This window comes from Arvicola amphibius, chromosome 7, assembly GCF_903992535.2.
Source record: "Arvicola amphibius chromosome 7, mArvAmp1.2, whole genome shotgun sequence".
Taxonomy (NCBI): Eukaryota; Metazoa; Chordata; class Mammalia; order Rodentia; family Cricetidae; genus Arvicola; species Arvicola amphibius.
The window spans coordinates 99480763-99500948 of NC_052053.1; the positions used below are offsets into that span (position 1 = coordinate 99480763).

A 20186-nucleotide genomic window follows, 5' to 3' on the forward strand; every position below is an offset into this window, starting at 1 on the left:
AAAAACAAAACAAAACAAATTCTATCAAAATAAGGAACTTGAAGAGACCAACTAATGAAGTCTAACTTTGCTTCTTGACTCTTTTGTCTAGGGCCAGTGTTAACTACTTAATCAGAGATAATGCAACTTCAGATTTAAATTGTAACTATCCTAGAGACCTGAGGACAGCTTGTGACAATTGGTTCTCTCTTTCCAACACTTGGGTTCTGAATAACAAACTCAGGAAGTCAGGCTTGGCATCAAGTGCCTTCACCCACTGTTTTAATGTGATGCAAATTTAAGATTTAGAAATTAAGTTTTCCAGATGTTTATTTCCCTACTATTCCCCTTCTTCTATTTAATTTCCAAAAAAAAAAAAAACCATTCATCTGACTCAAATCAGTCGTCACTTAAAAACAGGCCACCCTGAGACTGGAGGGTCCCCAACTCCACAGTTAAACACACACTTTCACACCCCACATGATTCAGAACCTCATGACTTTCGTCTTTAAATACAGCCCTTCCCTCTCAACAATGCCTAATTGGGAAGAGACAAGCCTAAAGCAGTGGATCATGAAGACCCTTTGGTAAAGTCACAATTACAACTCTCAACCTTTTAAGGTTAGTCAACGTCACGAAAAACTTCATGAAGCTACAGATTCCCTTCCCACAACATGCTCCTAGACACCTAACAATTTCCATAATTCCAGGAGATCTAAAGCACAATCGAAGGACATCAACATTTTCTCACCAGTCGTGTTTCCTTCAATATCAAGAAATCCTGGAATCATATAAAAATAAGTTCACACTTATTCGAGAAAAGCCAATAGAAAGAAATATGTCAAATGCCCAAGAATCAAAGAAAGGGGTCCATGCCAATGTGGGGTACCCCTAGGTTGGCTGGATACCAAGTCTCATTAAATAGCACTAGAGAACAATCTAAACATATCTCTGATTTAGATTGCAAAAAATCAATCTTGCATATTTCCACTACCAATACCTTGCTTTAAATAATGTTATTTAATCAGCAGGAAGTTTAGATGTTCTAGTATATTTAATTCTACTTATTCTTCCTCCTTCTTATCTAGAAGACAGTTTTACCTTATATTCTTTCTCAATATTGATTTACTAATTTTTAAATTATTATTTTGTACCCATATAGACGGTGTGTATGCAGGCTGCTGGCCTAGGCAGATGCCTGTAGGAAGCCAGAGGTTAACTTTGGGATGTCTTTCCTCAGCCATGCCACCTCACTTTTGAGGCAAAGTCTCTCTCTAAACTTGAAGTTCACCATTTTGACTAGGCTGGCTGGCCAGCAAACTCCCAGGATCCTCCTGTCTCTGCCTCCCAGCACTGGGATTATAGGAGCACACCACAGTGTCCAGATTTTACATGGGGTCTGGGGATAGGAACTTGAGTCTTAATGCTTGCACAGAGAGTACATTCCACTGAGCAACCTCCCCAGCCCCTGATTTTATAGCGCAACTGTCAGAGTTGAAGAAGGAAGACGGTCCTGATCTTCCCTTGGAAAAAAAGTATATCCGCATAAATATTAGTATAGTAATATATCCGAGGTAGGTATGATTCTGTCTTTCTCTTTGAAGAACATGCAGCTCCCTGACCTACTCAATAACCAGAGACTAAAACGTATCTGTGTTCTCTCCCTGCCTCCCACTCTGTGTGTGTGTGTGTGTGTGTTGCATATGTGCGTGTGAGTATACACGCATGTGTGTATACAAGTGTGTAGAGATCAATCTCAGATGTTCCTCACGTGCCATCCACTTCATTTTTTGAGACAGGGTCTCTCATTTGGCCTAGATCTAGTATATTTGGCTGGGCTAGCTGGCCAGCAAGCTCTGTGGACCCCCATATCTCCATCTTCCCAGAGCTGAGAGTATGATCACAAGCCACTACACCCAGCTTTTGCATGTGGGTTCTGGAGATCTCATTAAGGTCCTCATGACGGCACAGCCAGTCAAATCCCTTTCTTAATCCATCTCTTGTTGTTTATTTTACCCACTCTCCAGGCATCGGGTTTCAAAGGAACTCTGTTAAGCATTTAATAACTGTAAGGCCCATAATGGTTGCACCCACATTAGTTTTGGTTCCTGTTGTATGCCTAGCATACAGCATGCCTGTCACATAGTAAGATGTGCTCAAAACTGTAACTTCAATGCAGACAAAACTCCTACAGCAGCTACAGTACAAGCACTAAGTATGAGAATTTAGCAATTCCCTGAGCATGTCCAAGACAATTTATCTAGAAATGGGGATAACAGTTCTCAGAGTTATTACAAAGATTAAACAAGACCAACTGCATAAAGCTCTTCTAGAGGACCCAAGATTTGATTCCCAGATCCACAGGGCTGCTCAGGTAGCTGTAACTCCAGTTCCAAGGAATCTGGCGCCCTCCTCTGGCCTCCACGGACACCAAGCACGCACGCAATGCACAGACATAGAAGCAGGCAAAATACCTATACATATAATAAAACTAAATTATCCTTAATGTAATATATACTGTTTAAACGGGTATTTAATGTGACTTTTTAAAAAAAAATACGACTAATTATAATTGAAGTTATTCACATTAACTTCATAATCACATTTTTATTAGATAACAAAAAAAGTCCAAAACATCTAGGAAGGAATAGAAATATTAAAATACAAAGACAATTAGGGGTAACCCTCATAAATAAGAAAATGTTTTGAAAGAAAATAACTCCTTTGTATTTTTATAGTTCAAAGCACAAGTGATCATTTCCAAGTGACAAAGCACAAATAAAGCAACAGAGAGATTTATCTTCGCTGAAGCTGGTCTCTAGTTCTACCCAAAAGCAAGATGCTTCTCAGAGGCACACTAGTTTCTTTTAAAAATAAGTCTAGAGCGCCATCTACCGTGTCTGCCCTGCTGCATCCGCTCCATCAGAGTGCTGCAGAAGGGGAAAGCACATGCCATCTGGAATGTCACCTGAAGTCTTGTCCCAAAGAAGCCAAGAGGCCCATCTTCCCCAGCAGATACTCTTGTATAATATTCTTGGGATTTTCTTTTCACCTGCGTAGCAAACAGGACTGACCACAGAGTAAAGCGTCACAGTGGGAACCAGAGAGCTTCTTTGTGTGCTGGGGGAACAGAAGGAACAATGATTTTGTGTGTTGTGTTTGTTTGCCTTTGCAGGTTTGGGGATCGAGTCCAAAATATCTGTTTTACAGAAAAAGAAAATGAACTTCTGAGGAGTTAATAAATATTTTGTTGAAGTCACATAACCAGGAAGTGACCAGACATTACGGCCTCAGTGAATTTTTTGACCACAATACCAGTATTTCTGTTGCTATCAGAGGATTCAAAATCATTACTAATTACACTTGGGTCACTAGAATTTCAGAGAACAAACTCTACAACATGATTATTTATTTTAACACATTCTAGCACCATTCTATTTTCCAATTTCTTTGGTTTGAGGTAGGAGTGTAGTATATATCTATTTTTAGAAAGTGTTGTTTTATGCTGAACACATACTAAAATACAGGGTCCTACTCTGGAGGTTCAATTCGGTGTGTCAAAACTGGAACTGAAGTCATTTTTGTCTTTCTGTTTGTTTTCCGTTTTGTAGTACTGACATCAACGGCGACATGGTCCAAGCTAGGCAAGAGTTCCACTGCTAAATCATCAGCCCTACAATATGAAATCTTTGTTTTGAACAAGTGGCCTCCAGTGATTCTGATGCAACCAGGCTGAGGCCTTGCATTTCGAAACATGGAGGGTTTTTTTTTTTTTTTTTTTGTGGTGGTAATGGTGGGTCCCTTGGGCTATTCAGAAAGATACTGCTCATGAAAGGATTTTCTCTACTTTTGGGTAGAGACTTTCCTGATTTTCTCATTTTAAGTGATTTCTAGGCAGAGACTATAGACAGAAATCACAATGTACTAAGGAACTCTCTAGGTACTGTACAACACAATGCTCTAGGAATGATGATTGAAGACAGAGAAGTAGACTGTGGAGGGTGTGATTGTGTGGAGCTGGGGCTGGGCTCAGTGGTATCGTGCTCTTGACATGCATAATGTGCTGATTCAATCCCATGAACTGAGTCTTTAATATAATGAAGTGGGTATGCTAACATGTCTATTATTTACATATTTAAATGAGTCGTTTGTGAACTGTATCAATTAAGAACGTATTCTACTACTATTACACAAATATCCTTGCAATATCTCATGGTAATTTCCTTCAGAATCAGTCCAGGAAGTAAATAATCCCCTTTATTACTTTATATTTCATTTACATTTTAAGTCTATTATAGCTTACTCAGATTCTAAATGACAACTGACTATTTGAAAATCAAAACTGACCTACAAACCACAGAAAATAATTAAAATGATATATGAAGGGACCCACCCATTAAAAAGACATATATAAAATAAGTATATAATATCCCACGGTTGTTTTGGTTGAAATAACACCCACTTGTGGATATCACAACTGGCCTCCCAAAAGATACTCAGGTGCCATATTTTTGCGTCACTGTAGCTTCTAACTGCCACCATAACAGCTTTTGTTTCCCATGGAAACGTCCTTTGTCCTAGTCTTCACATTCTGGAGCCTCCAGTCTTCCTCGGGGAGGACAGAGGCTCTGAAACGCCCCTGGTGTACTCCTGCTACTTCACATAACCTCCACTTCAGTTCAGCGTGTCTGCCCATATTGCCCAATTCCACTAATTCCAGTACTACAAAGCAACTTCCCAGAAACCTCTATTAGGATCAAGCAAAACAATTTGGTGTCATCAGCAGATTTCACCATTTCCTCTGGGACTCATTAACACTCCAAGCAAGCATGATCCGGGTGTCAACTCTTGGAGTTCCTACCGCGAACCTCTCTCTTCGAATGAAACCAGGCCATTCTCTTCTACCTAGTGATTCCCACCGTAGAACCGCAATGTGTTTATCTGTTAACGCTTAAATTTTGATGGCTATTTTTTAACTGAAAGTTGCGAAATACATTACAAAAGTAAAGGAGGGGGAAAATCCCAAAGGAAAGACCCCAAAAGCAGCAAAAAGAAACAGCTCCCAGATGAGCAATCTACCCAATCACTCAAACCGCCATGAACTTGTCTGATTCTCAAACTTTAACACAATTTTGACCTTTTCTGTCCAATTATTTATTTTTTTTATAGTTGTATGAGAGACTACTAGTAAACACACTTGAAAACTCTGTATGAATTCTAACCAGTAGGTCCACTGACTTTATTAGATTCTCTTCTCTCTGCTGCAGTGAAAGGAGAAGCAAACAGCCCTGACATTGAAAGTCAAAATCCAAACAGCTCTTCACCCAAATGTCTGCACTATGAACAACACAGAAACAACAACTGCTCTTTATTCAAGTGCAAATTCGGTTGAAGCTTTATCCTGCTTTCCCAACTTGCTTCTGCAGTTGCATTACAGATGAGGCATTAAAGAAAACTAGGCCGAAGCCAAAAGAGCAGCACTGTCCTTGCGCAGGCTCACTCAGAGAGCAGCAACATTCTAAACGCCCCTCCTCCATTCTAATAGACCCCCTAGCCAAAAGAAGGCAGTACTGTACTACATCATATTTATCCCATTTTAAATAAATTTTTTCATTTGAGATCATGAAAGGATAAGGTCAGCAGACACCATCACCCTCAACCTCACACAGCCTGAGACGTCTCGGGATCATCGCAGTTCTAGATGCATGAACTGAGGCAGGGTGGAATAAGCACTGAAGAGACCCAAAAAGGTCTCATAGGACACAGTGAACAGCAGACTAAGCAGCAGTTGAGCAGAATTCACTTGGCCTATCTTGCTCCATACAAAATCAAGTTAAAATCTTTTCTTTAAAGAGCCAAATTTGCCAAAGACTTGCAGACTTCATGTCTGGCAGCACAGGTACTGCATGGGAGTGTCAGGTAACTTCCAATCCCACCCGTCTACTCGGGCCACCAGTGAACCACACAGCTGAAAAAGTTCACCACCTCAAAAGTCAAACTCTGCTGGGATCAGAAGGGTGCTCTCAAGGGGCCTCACTCAGATCTCATTATAACTCCATGTTATTTTAATACTGGTCCTTGGATTTTGCCCCACACACAATTCCCAAGTCACAGAAAGACCATGAACAGTGTCCAGATGTATAAATGCAAAAATACTTTCCTCCTACTTGCGGACTCCAAGATAAACACCACAAGAAGCACGTGTGACTAAACTCGGAGCTCGTTCCAAATTAAATACTGCATCATGTGCACAGTGTATGGCTTCAAAAACAAAACCCCACGAATATCCTACACGGTTCATGAGCCAGGCTTGGGCAAGCACATGACCACACTGGAAGAAGGAAACATGAATCGGAGAGCAGGGGTAAAGGGTGAGAACAGCCTCTGTCGGGACCTTTCCCAGAAAACTGTTGCTATTTTCAGGGAACATTTGTACAATATGGGACACAGATGAAAGGGGAACAGTGCTTTTCTGTTTGGTTCCTCCCCCCACCCCACTGATGACCCTTAATTCTAAAACTGCCTTTCAATAGGGAAACCCGGCAAAGATTTCAAAAGTCCCAAGTAAGCAAAGCGCAAACATCATTAAACACAGATCCACAGGCACTCACTGAGGTAATGAATACTTAAATGTCTGGCCAGTGATCCCAGACAGAAAGTTTCTGACCTGGAAGCTGGGTCCAAGGAGAGTACATGGAAACCTGGGGGCAGAGACACAGGACACAGGCCATGTGACAGTTTCTCCATCACTCTTGGTGTGTTTCCAAGATGAAAGCGAGAGGCGCAACTTTCCTTTCTTTTGTCTCTCTCTACTTCCCACATGTAAGTTTCCATTAAAATCTCTCCCTGGTAGACTATAACTTTGCTTCAGGAAAGTTACCATAAAAAGCGAATGGCTGTAGAAAGTGGGAGGAAGGAGATGAGTTTGGCTAAGTCGGTGTCTGCAATGCTTTCTCCTGCAAGTTTATATAAGCAAAAGCCCTGGAAAAACTCAGATGGGAAAATGCTTAACTACCAAAAATATTATGACTTTTTTTTTTTAAAAAAAAAGTGAACATTTGATAAAAGCAAAAGAATACATATACATACACATCCTCGGTGTAGGTTATGAAGCATAGCTATTAGAATACATGCCTATGAACCTGCCTAGCATTTTTAACTAGCATCTTTCCAGTCTGAAAAGCTAGGAATGTCACTTGGTAGCAGAACACTTGCCTGGCATGGCCAGGACCTTGGGTTCAGTTCTCAGCAACGTGAAGGAGGGCAGGGGCTGGGGGGGAGTTTCCAGTCTGGTCATCTGCTGTGGACTAAATGTTTACATCTCTCTCTAAATCTATCTCTTGAAGCCCTAATCCCTGATGGGATGGTGTGACGGTCCATGAAGTTTCTGACAGGGTCCTAGCTAGAATAGATCTTGAAAGGGGAAACACTGCTGGGAGCAGTCACATGACAGCATAGTCACCAAGCAACTGACCTCATGGGATTCTGGTCTCATACTCTCAGTGAACAGAATATCAGAAGGGAATGCTGCTTACTCGGCTCAGTCTATTGAGCTGCGGTGGCTCCAGCTGAAGACACGACGCAGCAGCAAAGGCTGTCTCCCCACAGGGTGGCCTCCCAATGGCATCAATATTCTGAATTATGCATATATTTCATTTTTGTCTCTTTTTAAAAAATTGTTCGGGGCCACAGCTATTGGGATTTCTTTTAAGAAATTTAGTATTCCTCTTACATTGTCAGTCTTGGGTCTGCTACCCTGTACCTTGTACAGGGAGCTACACTACAGACACACACATGGGTGCCTTCCCTTTCTGAAGCTTATATCCCAGGGCAATGTGACACGTAACGCATGTTGGGTACAGATATGTGCCTAAAATAGGTTTGCTGTCATTCCTTGCATGCTACCCCTCGTGTGCATTTCACACTGGAAAGGGGATTGGACAGGAAAGAGCACATAAGCAAAGCCTTGAGCTCAGCATGGTTTTCAAGGACTATACTGTCTCTCGGCAGGTCTACGTCCCTGGGGACAAGGAGCTAACTGAGCTCTGCATGCACTGTAACTGACAGAGTATGAAGTCAGTGTTTCTCAGCTAATCTCAGCCGAAAAGCCTTATGTGCTTCACGGTCGGAGGAGTTGATCAACAACAAATACTGATCCTTTGGTAACTGTCTTCCTTATCTAGCACACCCCTTCCTACCCCAGACCCTTGTTGACCAGTTATCTTCCTAGACTGCAATCAACGCGATGGTCATCTCATCACACCCTAGATAAAAAGCAGACATTTCCTTAGTGACACACAGCTGACCTTTAGTCTGGGCAAGCACACGATCACACATGGAAGTTTGTTTAACTGGATCTGAACCACAGGTGCCAACAGGACATGTGACCCAGAAGTAAGTAAATAAATAAAATGTCTCCTCCTGAAGAAGAGCATCGTCTACAAAACAAACTATAAAACTGGAAAAGACAGACAGCCATGCGACGTGGCAGCAGAGCTTCATGTCCTCTTAGCATCTTTACGCCCTGTCCTGGACAGTCTCTTGGGGGCTGTGTTCTAAAGGAAGCCTACACCCTCAATTATGTCAACCCTATGAAACGTTCTCAACATTTCTCAAAGGAGCAAAAGTGACAGTTAATGCCATTCCAGACTCTAAATACGGCTGTATGATGATCCCCTCCCAAAAATCATCACCAGTGTGGAACCCTATCCAACCCACCCCTCATTGTGCTCAAAGCACACGACTACAAGCTCCATCTAAGGTACATTCTGGGTCTGGAATAGAGTCAGAGAAAGCGGCTGAAGATTTAAGCAGGTCACGAGACACCTCTCTTCCTCCATTACTTCTTTCCACCCCCCTTCTTCCCTCCTTCTCTTTTATCTTATTTTGAGGCAAGGTCTTGTTATGTAGCCCGGGCCAGTCTTGAATTCACAATCCTCCTGCCTCAGCCTCTGGAGTAGCTGAGGTTACAGGCGCACCCCCACACCTACTGAAGGATTGAAAATATGTGTACTGTAAAGAACTGCAGCACTCAACAGGCTACTGCACACAACCGGTATCTTCTCCCATAGCAACTGAAAAGCCAGAGTCCATAGTCCACACTGACCATCTAACAGGCAGTTCAAGGGGAAACCTTGAGGAGAGGAGCCACTTTGTCTAAGGTCTGTTAACGTCCAAACTGCTAAGGCAAAAGAGAGAACGCCACACTCATCGTGCCTCTAACTAGCCGGCCGTGATCCGTACTCACATTGCCACTGTGTTTGATTTCAGGCTGAAGGTGTGGTGAGGGGACAAAAATCACTGCCTGCAGTACTGAAGTACTGGCCAGTGGGAAGACGAGTGATCACAGCTGTCTCGGCAACCCACACTCCCCAATGCCATGCAGCTCTCAAACAGCAATGGGGAGACGTCTCCACTCATACCATGCCAAAGACATAGTCCATTCTTTCCCACCTACCCCAGTCCATTGAAATATGAATCTGAGTCACAGTCCGTTACTCTTCTGTACCTAAAGGAAAAGAATGCCAGCAGCAGCTACCACCACCACTCGAGAGGGAAACCTCTGAGGATGCCGACTCATCGTTCCTGCTTGAGCTAGCGTGTCCTTCATAATGGTTTCACTTTTTAGAGACATCGCTAACAGTATCTCTTGCTGTGCCACAAAAGGAGAAAACAGCCATCCTTTTTCCTGCCCTGATCCCTAGCGTTTAGGTGTGTTATGTGCTAGAGGCCGCTGTTTCACCTAGTAGTTTCCATTCATTTGTCTCCGTATAATTGTTTCTTTTTTTAAGATTTATTTATTTATTATGTATACAGTGTTCTGTCTGCATGTGTGCCTGCACGCCAGCAGAGGGCACCAGATCTCACTACAGATGGTTGTGAGCCATCATGTGGGTACTGGGAATTGAACTCAAGACCTCTGGAAGAGCAGCTAGTGCTATTAACCACTGAGCCATCCCTCCAGCCCCAATGTCTCCTTATCCTACACAAGGGCACACTGTCTCAATACAGACAACTGTTACCTCTCTGTGACAATCCAATAATACAAAACTTATGTCAATAAACATATACTATATCCATATGAATATGGACATTTCTGCTTCAAATAATACTAGCAAGAAAGTAAGAAGACAGGTTCAGTGAGAGTGGGTGAGACAAGAGGAGACTGGGGTGAACATGATCAAATTGCATTATAAATGTGCAGAACTGTCAAAGAAGAACTTTTTTAGAAAGTTAAAGAAAGTAGTTCTAGTGAGATGGTTCAGTAGGAAGGGGCTGCTGCCGAGACTGGTAACCTGAGGTCAAACCCTGCTACCCATATAGTAGAAGGAGAGAATTCACTATGAAAAGTGGTGCTGTGGCCTCCATTGTATACATGGTATGGGTGGGTACTTGCACACATTTGCATGAGCGCTCACACACACACACAGAGAGAGAGAGAGAGAGAGAGAGAGAGAGAGAGAGAGAGAGAGAGAGAGAGAGAGAGACTCAAAATAAATAAATAAACATAAAAACACTTCTGTCAATAAAAAGCAAAAAGACAGATAGCGGAAAGACAATTATTTCATAAGGGACTTATAACCCAATTATAAATAAAATTTCAAAACATATTCTTAAAAAAAGATATATAAAAGGCCAGTAATCACACAGTGACTGCCAGTGTAACCAGGTACTAGGAAATGCAAATAGAAACCACAGTGAGATGACTACCTCATATCCACTAATGAGAGATGGCTGCAACTGTTTTAGGCACTAGTAAGTGCTTATGAAGATGTGAAGAAATGGGACACCGATTTGGTCCTGGCAGTACTGTAAATGGTAAAGCCACTTTGGAAAATGGTTTGTCAGATCCTCAAATGTTGAACCCAGCAACTCTACTCCTGGACATGAAAACATGTGTCCATGCAAAAACTTGAACATGGATGCTTACAACTGTATTAGTCAGAATACCCCCAAAACAAATTCCAGTCAGCTGATAAGAAGATAAAGAAAACAAAGTCTGTTCATACAATGGCATAATATTTTGTAATGAGAAAGAATAAAGTATTGATAGCATGCTACAGTACAGACAAATTTTAAATCAACATTATGTTTACTAAAAGAAACCAGTCACAAAAGACATTATGTCTGATTCCATTTTGTGTGTGTGTGTGTGTGTGTGTGTGTGTGAAATTTCCAGAATAGACAAATCTATAGAGACAAAAACTTGTTTGCAAAGGCTAAGTGGGTAGATAGAAATGGAGAGTAATTGCTGTTGGGTCCGGGGCTTCTTCTGGGGGTGACGAAAACTCTGGGAATAGAGAGCGGTGACAATTGCACAAGCTGTGATTATCCTGACCATGGAACGACACCCTTCATAGAAGCAATATGGCATGTGAATTATATCTCAATAAACTACATTAGGGGCTGGGGCTTAGTTTTTGCTAAGCATGATTGAGGCCCTGGTTCCAATGCCCAGAACCACACAAACTGAGCATGATGGCACAGAACTGTAATCACAGCACTTGGGAGGGAGAATTGGGAGAACCAGTACGGTAAGTTCAAGGCCAGCCTAGGGTTCAAAAGAAACTAGAAAAATCATCACTAGTTATTTCTGCTCTGTAAAGATTCCAAAATTTGTTCTTTAGAAAAGTAGCATGCATTAAAAGTCTGAAATGGTGTTTATTTCCTAATATATATTCTTGAATATAAAAATGCTGGCATTCAATGAATAGGTGTTTTGGGGGTTGTGGTATGGTATGGCTTGGTTTAGACAGGGTTTCTCTCTGTAGCCCAAGTTGGTCTTGCACTTGCAGCAAGCACTCTTCCCTCCTCAGCCTCCTGAGGGTGAGGATGAACACATCCTCATCCACAGACGCCGGTTTCTGGTATAGTGGAGTTCAGCTACAAGGAAACTCCTCTCCGCCATCTTTTGCTTCTCTTGTCTTTGTACTGAGGACTTTAGCAGCCCTAGCCAGTGTCAGCAGCCCCTATGATTTCAGAAACAAGGAAACCATACCTAGACTGTATCCGTGAGGAAGCAACAGAATCCATATTGAAACGAAAACGAGACGCATTTGCAGGATGAGCCCTGCACCATTCTTCCGGGTAGCTCTAAAAGCGAACCATATCTTGTACTTTGAGGCAACTGCCTAGACATGAGCAGTTATGTGGGATGCTAAAGGCACATTGTTCTGACATATCTCAAAACTAAGCCTTTCAAAATGCATCCTATGAAAGCCATCTTATGTAAGGTATGCTATAACTTCAGATTCGCTTATTAACTCAACCAGAGTGTATTGAGCATGCACAGCCATATAAAGACGGTTGTATAAGTAATTGAAGTTACTAGTGGACACTACTATAAAGTTACTCACTACTATGAAGAAACACAAAATGTTTTTCAGACACACACGCATGCGCAACCTCCTTAAGAGGTAAAAGCTGGGTATCTGACTATATGCTCCAGAGTCTGGAATGACGCCTGCCCTCCAAGAGCCAATATCCCACGCGTGTCAACAAGACTGCTTTCTAATACCATATATAATACTATATATCTTTTTCTGGTAAGAGGATGGAATGGAGAATATCAACAACACAAACTAAAGGAGTTTTGTTTCCTATATTATTTAACATAATCTATAAGGAAGGATATCAACATGTTAAGCTCGGCTTTTTAAAAAACCCTTAACCTGTGAAGTCTGAGACGCTGGGAACAGCGTCCTGACCACCTGGCATCTCAGTCAGAAACCCTGACTCTTATTACTTAAGCATCAGTGAATAGATAAACAAAGAACCGAACCAACTGCTAGCAACCAGGGGTGGGGAGGCCACACTCCTGAGGGCTCTACGACATTTCATCCTCACGACTGCTGGCTATTTTCTCTTCTTTGTCCTCATACTTCTTTTCTCTCCTCTACCTTCATTTCCCCTCCCTCTCTTATCTGAACCTTTCTTAGGTTTCAGGAACTGCCACCAGCTACTGTCGCTGGCAACTGCTTGCCTACCGAGCCACAATGTCTCTAGCAGCAGGGAGAAGGCATCACATTTTCTAGTTAAAAAGCGCCCCCTAGTGGTTCAGCCCCTTCTATCCCTAAGGTGGTGAAATGAGCCACAGCAGGACTGAATTCCTGTTAGCTTGTCTGGTCTTGGTTTTCTGGCAGTATCAGATACCCTCATCATGCCTTTAACATTCATAATAACCAAGCTATGAGTTACTAATGATAAATATTTGCACTTAGATATACATTGATTTTGTCTCTTACCAGTAGTAACTTTTTTCTGATAAAAAGTACATACAAAGATACAGAGATCTTTTACTTCATAGAAACTTTAAGCCCCATGAAACAGAAATCTAAGCATGCTTTCCTCTACCTGCAATAATGTTCCCTACACTTGATCACAGTCCAAGAAGAGGTGAGGCTGCAGCTGTTCTACTACCTCAGCATCAGTAAGTAGGGCCCACGGGAGAGACAAGAAGCAGTAAACACTAAAGCTGAGGAAGGATACAACCAGCCAGGCCCGACACTTCTCTCAAAGTCTGCTGTGAAGTATTAAACCCAGTGGGGCATTCAACAGATTGTGAGGAAGCTGGGGAATCTCACCGGGTGGGGCTAGAACTATTAACCAAGGCAGTGAGGCAGCTTGAGAGGTGAAGATGTCTATATGGAGAAGCAGCTTAGTTCCAAAATGGCTGCTGCAGAGTTGCAGAAAGTGAAAGCACCGCAACACACACAGCTCACTGTCCAGAGACTGTTCGAAGCTGGGGCAGCCAGCTGCTAGAATAACCCAGCGCACAAGGCCCAAACAGTCCTGCCAAGCACAGTGCTTGCCTGACAAGAGGACTGGAGCCACTACGGGACAGACAGTGAGGTCGCTTTCAATGCTCCCGAGTGGAGAAAGATTAAATTAAGAGAAAGATGCGAGAGTCTAATATTTCTGTGACTCTGACATATAGTTCTGCATCCTTTGCGAAGCAGGAGAGAGCCTGGAGAGATGGAGGAGAGAAAAAGGATACCCAGGAGATATAACTCATCGTGAGAAGAGGAACAAGCTCTACCAGAGAGTGGTGGGGGAAGCCAAGGTTACTCTGCTCTGTCTGTGTTCTCACTGATGGAAACAGTCGCGTATTTTAGCTAGTCTATTGAAAAGGTTTTGGCCACTTCCCCTATTCTTATTCAAACATCTAAATTACATATTCTCTTTAAATAAGAGCTAGAAAGGAAAAACGCTCCAGGCTCCAAAAGGAAATGTTCCTTAATATATTTTTTTCCGCATTGGCAGGCTTAGAAAGTAGGATAAAGAGTTTTTACATGTTGTAACTTTAGACAATACTAATGAGAAGAACCAAACTCCTGTGGTACAAGGATGCAATCTGATACATGTTTTATGTCTTATGTAAGAATGACACACTGGCCTTCAGTCAGGAGGAAGGCCTTTTATGTGTCCTGGTAGGCTAGACTGAGGCTGTGGGGCAAGCAGGGCCCTGGGTGGTTTTTCCTTCACACTCACCGCTTTCTTGACATCACTTCCCTCCAGCCATGGTGACAGAAGCCCATAAAGCTGGAGTAACCAGCCCTGAAACTGTCAGCTAGTGCCAAAGTAGATGGAAAACAAGCAGAAAGGAATCCCTTCCAAAAAAAAAAAAAAAAAAAAAAAAAAAAATCCTTCAGGGCCTTTCCTTTCTCAGAAATACCACAATTTACTCATTTACTAACTCAATTCAAGCCTACCCAATAAGCCTTACCCAGATACTTCAGTAAACAGCTGCTCCTGACTGTCTGATACCCAACTCCCTTCTTCTGGGAAATAGACCCCATTTGGAAATCTAAAACCCCCCAAACACTCGCAGATGTGTGATTGGAGAGGTGGCATCCCCCAAAATAAGGGCGGAGCATGTCAAGTCCAGCAGGGTTAACACGTCCCTACTGACATGGTAGATATATGTATGACACAGGCTAGTCTCCAACAAATCATATGGATATTACAAAATGTAATGGGGAGAATATACGATATAGATTTGGGGTTTTCCCTTTTTTTCCAGAAACCCTTGGACTCTTCACAGTGATGAAAGAATCCTTAGATTGATAAGAGGACTGAGTCAAGATGGGGGACTAAAGTATGCTAACTACAGGAAAGGGACTCACACCTTCCCTCCAGAGAGGAGAAAGGGCCTGAAAGTTAGTGTGGTTCCCCGTGGTCAGTGGCCTATCAATCTGCCTACATAATGAAGTCTTCCTCTAAAAAGATTGGCCCTGGGAGTCTCTTGACCCTTGAGGCACTTGAAGGGTGCGATACGTGTCTGAAAATGACCAGAAAGTTCCAAGAATGTTAATTTGGTGATTATGAGGAGGCAAATTCGCAAAACTAAATCTGTAAACAATGAGAATCAACTATATATGCACGCATGCAGAAAATACGAGTATGTTCTTTTGACTCAAACCCAACACAATAAAATACAGATGCATTTGATTACATATAAATAAGAAACCTGGAGCCAGAGAGATGTTTCTGTGGGTAAGGCCTTTGCACCAATGATGTAAGCCTAACAAAATCAATCCCCAGTACCCAGACAAAGAGGGAAGGCAAAAGTTGACTCAACAAGCTGACCTCTGACCTCCGACCTCCACATGTGTACCACAGCATGCCTCCTCCCCATCTCTGCAACATCACAAACACACACACACACACACAAACATACACACACATACACACTCACACACACATACACAGACACATATAAATTTTTAAAGAAAAGGTTTTAAAAACATGCATGGGGAAAACTAGCAAAGAACAAACAGAGAAACTATTGACAAACATCAAAGATTAAAAATGCACTGGCGCTGGAGAGACGGCTCAGGGGTTAAGAGTGTGTACTGATCCAGAAGAGGGCCTGAACTTGCTGCGTGGAACCTACATCTGGTATTCACAAGTGCCTGGAACTCCAGCTACAGAGGATCTGATGCTCTGGCCTCCAAGGGCACCTGCACCCCATGCACACACCCACACACATATGTAAAACTGAAAATAAATCTTTCCAAAGGTACATCACAAGCAAAAATTAAAGGAAAGAAAATCTAAAATCCAAAGAAAAATGTTGAGAACTGTTAGCAGCTTGCACAGAAAGGTCTTTTTTTGGGGGGGAGGTCTTTGTGAGGGCAAGAGCATGAGGGCACAAGCGAGGGCACAGCGAAAGCGCCCTGTAGATAGCAGAGAATGGCAGAGAAATGCCAGGGCCATTGGGGAAGCCCAAAGCAGCCACGGCTACCTCTGGGAGCTCAGAGGGGAGCAAACTGGTCACAAGGCAGGGCAATCTCGCAGGGGCAGAGCATGTGTGTGTGAGTGATCCTAACTTTAAAAGCATCTAAATTAGAGAAAGAAAATGTATTCTGTAAAAACTTAGAAAATCTAATACTACTGCAGGAATTCTTATTTAAACAAAGCATACTATTTTTTTCCTTAAAGATTTAAATGAAATGTTATTTTTTATCTGCTGATACTCAGGAAAATTGAGTAGTCTTCAAATGTGTGTGCTTATGTTTTTAGATGTGACCACTGCAGGGTGTGCTATAAAGCTATAATGCTGACATCTGAATGACAGAAAAGAATTAAAACTTAGGAGATAGAGGCAAGAGAATCAGGAGTTAAAAGACCAGTCTTGAATACAAACCAAGTTTGAGGCCACCTTGGGTTCCATCAGACCCTGCCTCAAAAAGTTTTTAAAACTTAAAAAAAAAAAAAAAAAAAAGGGGATAAAGAAACCTAATGAAAAAATGTTAGATCTAAACAGGGGAGATGGGGCTGTGGCCATGACTTGGGCAAAAGTGGTTGCTCACCTGAGGACCTAAGTTTAAATCCATACCTCATACACCACACATACCTTATACTCCCCAAACAGCATATAAACTATATATACCGCAGCACACACACTATACAATACACCATACATATACACTCCACATATACTACACACACCACATTCACCACACACCATAGCACACACTACACAGTGCACCACATACACCCTCACATATACCACACAAGCACACCATGTTCACACACCACAGCACACACTACACAATACACTATATACTCCCCAAACATCACAGACATTAAACTACATATGCACCATACACATACCACACATAGATCATACACACACACCACACAAACACCACATACACACATACAACCACAAAGGAAAAAAAGGAAAAGGTGGTACTAAGGAAATTATGGTCTGCAAAGTGGTCTCTAAGCTTTTAGCAAGAACTTAATTTAAATAGTGTATATATTTCAATGTTTTATATTTACTTATGTTTATTCGTGTGTGTGTGTGTGTGTGTCTGTGTGTGTGTATGTGTGTGTGTGTGTGTGTGTGTGTGTATACAGGCATGCGCACCACAGCATACAGATGGGGTCACAGGACAACTTTCAGAAGCTGGTTCTGTCCTTCCACTGTGCAGGGATCGAATCCAGGCTGTTGGTTTTGGAAGGAAATACCTTTACCATCTGGTGAGGCCATGTTCTGCGTATTTAATAGAAAATACTTAGCTGGCCCCTCAGTCATCTATTAAATGTTATTATTCTCTCAGTGATATGGTTTATATTGAGCACTTACATGTTTTAATAAGATTTTAGCAGATTTAATAAGGCAATTATGAAATACTTTTAATGTGAACTATTTAGTATATATTTCAAACTGAGGACAGGAAATTTCTACATAACATCTGATGAGCAGAGTTCAAACTGGCCCCTTTAATTGATTATAAAAGAGTATATTTAGTGGGGCAGATTCTATGAACTGGTGAAATTATTTGCAGCGAAGCAAGTATATCAAAGTACAGAGTGGCCACATACTGTAAGACTCCTCTTATAGGAAGTATGCAGAGACTGCCTGGGGGCCTGGGAGAGAATGACTACTAAGGGTACCAGGAGGGTCCTGTCTGGAGTGTGGCAGCATTCTAGAATGAAAATGGGGTAGTGCTTGCAGAGGTGGGTGCTACAATATATGAACTATATCTCGACAAAATTTCTAAAAGAGCCTCTATAGTGTGCTGACTTCATAAGACATAAGAGAAAATAAAGTCTCCATGGATTGAACCTTGAGCAAGAATATAGAAAAGATGGCCCAGAAGCTTATGTAAAGGGGTGCACAGGTAGACAGTGTAAGAGGATGGACAGGCAGGACATGAGAGCCAGTGAAGGGAACAGCTGGAACTAAGAGTGCCTGAGTGTGCCCTGCCTGTCACACAATTCTGACTTTCATGTTATATTAAAATAAATACAGAAAGCGAGAGGCCAATCCTGACATGAGATGCTAATAGAACTGCTTAGCCAATGTATGATGGTCGCTCTGGGGACAGGCAACCCAAGCAGCTTTTAAGCAAAGTCTTTGAAATACATTCCCTCAGGTCAAAGTTGTTTGTTTTTCAAATCCAAATAAATTGCTAAATCTAAACAGTAGAATCTTCAGAGGAATAAGTTAGCAATTCTGAAACTATTTTCTGTATAGTCTAAAACTGAAAAATAAGTAAATACACTTTGAGCAGTGCAAGTTATGTCTCTCGGTCCCAGGGAAGGGAGTTACAGACATGGGGCAAGGACAAGCGAGCCCTGTGATACTAGATCAGAACCAGACGTGTCAGCATGGAGTCAGGACTACACAGGGAGTAGAAACGGTAAAGACACAGACATATGGATGCAAAAGAATACATGTACACACACATACAATATTTCCTCTCCTGTCTCCACTCAGGATCTAGAATCAGTGAGTACAAGTACAGATTTAGGCACCTGAACATTACTGTCTCTTAAAAGGAACAAGGAGTGGCTCTAAGAATAGAGTTAAAAAAAAAAAAACTTATTTATTGCACTTATTTGAAACCAAATTGTGTTTAGATTTAAGCATTATTTTTTAATTTGGGGAATCTCTACAGATACATAATGAGATGTCTTGGGGATGGAACCCAATTCTAAATATGAAATTCACTTGTTTCATTTACACCTTATAGCTGAAGGATGATTTTACAAAATATTCCCAGTGTGGTCATTTCTAATGTCACCCGTTGTGACACGAGGTGTGATGAGTGCTTCACACAGCTCGGGTAGGAAGTGATATTTCCTAACAGAGACTCGTGTGTGGTAGATTCAATCACTGAGAAGCGACTGTACCATAAGAACTCCAGCCCAATTAGTCAACACCAGGGCCAAGGACTGGGTCTAGGGCTAGAACTGGAAAATTACAAGATGAGTACAAAACACTCTCTTTAAATTTAATTTTAAAAATTTAAAGCACAAGAGAAATAAATATGATGCTAAGATATAGGATTTATATTTGGGAGCTGACAGGATCAAGATGGAAGAGGTGGGTCACTGGGACATGTCTGACAGGCTATGTCTTGTCCTAGTCTTCCCTCAACAGCTTTGTGGTGGCTACAAGTGTACACCTCTGTCCCTAACAACCTTCCTACCATCATTATCTATCTGAACACAGGCCTAGAAACAGCAAGCTGACCTGAAGTGAAACTCCTGAAACTTTGAGCCAGAATACATTGATTGTGGTAGTTTGAATGCAACTGCTCTCCATAATCTCACAGGAAGTGGCACTATTGGAAGGTATGATCTTGTTGAAGTAGGTGTGGCCTTATTAGAGGAAGTGTGTCACTGTGGGCATGGGCTTTGAGGTCTCTTTGCTCAAGCTTCCCTCAGTGTGACACTCAGACCACTTCCTGTTGCCTGCCTGATGAACTCTCAGCTACTTCTCCAGCAGTAGGTGTACCTGCACGCTGCTTTTAAAATTGGAAGTGAGCAATCCCAATTAAATGTTTTCCTTATGAGTTGCCACAATCATGGTCTCTTCACAGCAATAGAAATCCTAAGACACCAATCCTCTCTTTAGATATTCTCAACAGTTTGCCACGGGGATTAAAAAAAAGCTAATTTACACTGTGCCCAAATGGTTATAAATTTTAAAACATATTGGACTGTGATATTAGGGATATTCAAACTGTGATTTGGATGAAGATTGTCAGTGAACACTAAAATATATTCAAAATTTGAGGAGCTACAAACAATTACACAGTCTTAGAGTGTCTCCTAACAAAATATCACCAATGCCAAAGAGGAAGGCAGTAACTTTGCAGTGTAGAAACTGGACAGGCACATCTTAAACAAAGCTATTCAAGTTAATAGTACAGCAGGACAAATTAAGACTGTGGGTCTTGTGCTAT

General features: G+C 41.8%; 1 protein-coding gene across 2 annotated transcripts in view; it reads right to left on the reverse strand.

Moving 5' to 3' along the window:
- Positions 1–9506, reverse strand: part of LOC119818468 (DNA repair protein RAD51 homolog 2-like) — a 437860-nt gene extending 428354 nt beyond the window's left edge. Inside the window, exon 1 of one of the 2 annotated variants that reach the window (XR_005286130.1) lies at positions 9488–9506. The gene's annotated coding sequence lies outside the window, so the exon portion shown is untranslated. Of the gene's footprint in view, positions 1–9436; positions 9457–9487 lie in introns of those variants that run through there. The other variant, XR_005286128.1, reaches the window with a different exon arrangement.
- Between the last annotated feature and the right edge of the window lie 10680 nt (positions 9507–20186).